The sequence below is a fragment of the Corvus brachyrhynchos genome, unplaced genomic scaffold (genome assembly GCF_000691975.1).
Source record: "Corvus brachyrhynchos isolate BGI_N302 unplaced genomic scaffold, ASM69197v1 scaffold79, whole genome shotgun sequence".
NCBI lineage: Eukaryota > Metazoa > Chordata > Aves > Passeriformes > Corvidae > Corvus > Corvus brachyrhynchos.
In genome coordinates, this window is record NW_008240023.1 from 1,002,783 (window position 1) to 1,006,625 (window position 3,843).

Sequence of the window (3,843 nt, forward strand, 5' to 3'; positions counted from 1 at the left end):
TTCCCCCCGCCTCCCCCGTGTGAAGACGAGCGTCGCCCTCGGTGGGCTGCAAGAAGAGGGGCCTCAGCAGAGCAGCTCCTGCCTGGGCTCTTTGCAAGGTTGAGCATCTTCCCAAGTGATGAACGGCCTGGGGGTTTTTTGGCAGGTCTCATTCCCTCAGGTCCCTTTGCCGTGTCCCCATCCGCGATATCCCGCTGCCCGTGTCCTGCCCTCGCCGTTGTCCGTCGGTCTCTGTTCCTCCTGTCTTTCCTTTTTTCCTTTTCTTTTTCTTTCTTTCTTTTTTTTTTTTTTTTTTAAAAGATGCAGACATTATGCTGTGAACTGAAATAAATTATTTATACAATGAAAGGGCCTGATAAAAAAAAAAAAAAGAAAAAAAAAACCCAAACGAAAAACCAAACAAAAACCAAAACCCCAGTGTTCTGCTTATTTCTCAACATCAGTGCTGCGTTTTGGGTGGTTGGAAGGAGGTTCCTGCTGGAAGAGAGGAGCCAAGGGGACAGAGGAGTGACCTGCCGAGGATCCAGTGTCACGGCTCTGTCACGTAGCAGCCCGCTAGGACATGGGGGACATCCATAATTTGCTGCTTCATGAAATCGGAGCCCTTTTGCAGGTCACTTGACGTCTCAGCATCTCTGCTGCTGTCTGTGAGAGAGGAAGACGCTTTTTGGGGGGAGAGGGGGTTTGTTCCACCACCTCCTCTGATTTCCAATCCACGTTCCGGGGGCGATCACGCAGAGAGAAAGTTCCCATTTTTGCTCAGCGTGGCTTTTTTTTTTTTTTTAAACGGGCGGCCTCGGGCGAGCGGCAGCGGCGGCAGAGAGCCAGGTCTGCAGGGATTAAAGCACCACCGGGGAACGGGATGCTGCAGACAGAGCTCGAGGCTGCCTCTGCTCCTGGGTGGCTGCTGACACAGGAAACCCAGGGTGACATTTCGCAGGGGAGCGGTGGAGCTGGGTGGTAAATGACTTTTTCTTTCTGGTTTGTTTTGTTTTTTTAATGATGACAAGGCAGCCAGAGGGGAAATGATGGGCCCGACTTGTGAAAGTGAGACTTGGAAGGGCTCGGGGAGTTCTGCCCGAGGTTTGTGGGGTGTGCAGTGTCTGGGTGAGGGGATGTGGTGTGGGATCTGCCGTGTGGGATCAGGGTTTGGGGGCTCTGAAGGGTGACAGGACCCAGGGAACAGCTGGAGCTGTGCCAGGGCAGGGTTAGGTTGGATCTCAGGGAAAGGTTCTTCCCCCAGAGGGTGCTGGGCACTGCCCAGGCTCCCCAGGGAATGGGCACGGCCCCAAGGCTGCCAGAGCTCCAGGAGCGTTTGGACAGCGCTGCCAGGGATGCCCAGGGTGGGAGTGGTGGGGGGGTCTGTGCAGGGCCAGGGGCTAGACTGGATCCTTGTGGATCCTTCCAGCTCAGGAGATTCCATGATTCTCTGAACCTCAAGGCTTACCCAGCGCTGCAGCTGCTGCGCTGCTGTCAAGGCTCACAACTCCCTGGACCACGGCATTCCGGGATGGAGTTGTGGGTTGCTCAGCTGCCCCCTGGCCCTGCGGGGAGCCTCTGGAAGGTGCAGCTCCTTCCTCACACAGAGCATCACCGACGGGCTCCTGTCCCTCTGCCACACGCTCCGGTGCTCCTGAAGATGCTCCTGACCATGCTCTGGCCCCATTTTCCATGGGACACCGCGTGCTCCTCCTGCTTCCATGGATCTGAAAGCCCAGCAGTGGATGCTGCAGTGCCCGCGCCTTCCTCAGCCCGAAGGGACTTGTCCTCACCGACCCCACCGGGCAGCAGCTGATTTTTGGGGATTTTCCAGCTGGCATGGCGGTGTGCACGCTGACATCGTGTCCCTGGGCTTATCTGGGCGCCAGGGCAGCTGGACTTTGGGCACCACATGGAGCTGGGGGGGGGTTTCCTCCTGGTTGAAAGGGGGAACCATCCCTTTCCCCTCGGTGGGGGAACAGAAGCAGCTGCCAGGGTTTGGGCTGCGCGTTTGAGAGGCTGCAAGCGGGTGTGTGTGACCCTGCAGCTGGATCTACCCGCTCCCACAGAGCCGTGGAGCTGGGATTTCTCCCGAGGTGCGGGGGAAGGGGCGGGAAGGGCCGTGCCCTGTGGCCAGCGAAGCTCCCAGCGGCAAGGACGGGCATCCTCCTGGGAGCAGCCTGTGCTGCTGGCCGGAGAGCGCTTCTGTCAGCGGGGAGGAGGCGGCGTTTGGGCCGGTTGTCATGAGAACGTAGCGCAAGGGGCTGCTGCTGACCTTGCGGCGCCCCGAGGCAGCGCTGGCCCTGATGGATGGGGCTGTGCCACCTCCCCGGGCGGGCAGAGAGGCCAAACAGTCCCCAGCAAGAGGTTTGGGGACCATGGTGGCACCTGGGGCCGCCGGGCAGTGCCCAGGGATGCTGCCCCTGCACGGGAGGAAGAGCAGTGAGGGAGCAGCTGGGGGGCTGCATCGGCTGAGAAGGAGCTGGAACATTCCAAAGGGCAGGAGAGGATGGATCAGGGCTGGGAGCAGCAGGAGACGGGGTCAGGACAGGAATAAGCAGAGATGAGCCACCAGTGTGTGTGTGTGCCCTGTTGCTCCTCTGCTAGTCCCTGGCAGACCCCCCCTCTCCGAAGGCCACCAAGGAGGGCTGCTGAGTGATCTCCCAGTGATCCCATGAACAAGGCAGCCTCGCCAGCTTGGTGTATCCCACTTTTCCGTGCACGCAGCTTCCCGATGTCTCCTCCAGGCCGGGAGCCGCTCAGCTGCAGGTTCTGCCTCGCCTCGTGCTGCGTCAGCCGCACAGCTCCTTCTCCCTCTCTTCCCTGGCTTTGCCTCGTTAAGCTAAATCCCTCTGCTTTATTTCAAACGGGATTTGCTTCCCGAGCAAGGATCTTTAAAAGGATCATCCTGGTTAATGCAATCCGCGGGGTGCTGCTTCCTTGGAGCGTGGCGGCTCCTGCACGGCGCCAGGTGCTTCTGGCCCAATTTTGGGTGGCCTGAGGATGACCATCACCAAGAAACAGCCTAGAAACCACTGCCAGAAGAAGGAAAAAAACCACCTCCACAGTGGTTCAAACATTGTTTGCTTTGCTTCAGGCAGCTCCATCCTGGAGCTTCTTCTTGGGGGGAATTACCCCAAGTCATTTGTGTGAGCAGCACAAGGCCACTGCTGCGAGGCACTTTTGGCACTTTGCACACACTCCGTGCCAAAAAAAACCAAAAAAGGCTTGCTGGACTGGCAGAGCAAAATTGAGACATTTCAGCACGAGGATGGTGGGATATGGAGAGCTCAGCCTGGGAATATTTGCTCGAATAAACCATTCTGTTTATTTCAGCTTAGCCTGTGTTTGCTTCCCTCAGACACTGGTGTGAGATTCCAGGGAGGAAAGCTCACCAAGCCCATCAGACTCTCCAGCAGTGACATTAAACCACTGCTGGAAGGTGAGCTCTGGAGCCTGGACACCCCCTGGGTGACCAGAATGACCCCCTGTCCTCCCTCCCTGACTGATGGCATCCCACAGCTTCCCGAAATGCTGGAAGCATGGCAGGAATTTGTGAGGAGGGCAGAGTGTCTCAGCCAGCTCTTCATCGGCCCTCAGATTAGATTCCTCTCATTTATTATTAGTCATCCTTATTTATTATTGGGAATAATACAATAGATGGGAATTTGGATTAGTATTCATATTAACAATCTTGTAATACATGTCTTTATTAATAAATAGTGATAAAATCTGTAAATAAATAATAAAAGCATGGGGAGGCACAGGGTGCCCAGAGAACCTGTGGCTGCCCCTGGATCCCTGGAAATGTTCCTGGCCAGGTTGGATGGGGCTTGGAGCAACCTGGGATAGTGGGAGGGGTCC

At 56.6% G+C, this 3,843-nt stretch overlaps 1 long non-coding RNA gene across 1 annotated transcript; it reads left to right on the forward strand.

The window, feature by feature from the left end:
* Positions 1–354: 354 nt before the first annotated feature.
* On the forward strand, positions 355–3,485 carry LOC108448943. The gene is made up of 2 exons (XR_001865039.1): positions 355–960; positions 1,442–3,485. It is a non-coding gene; the product is annotated as an uncharacterized LOC108448943 (long non-coding RNA).
* Positions 3,486–3,843: the final 358 nt, after the last annotated feature.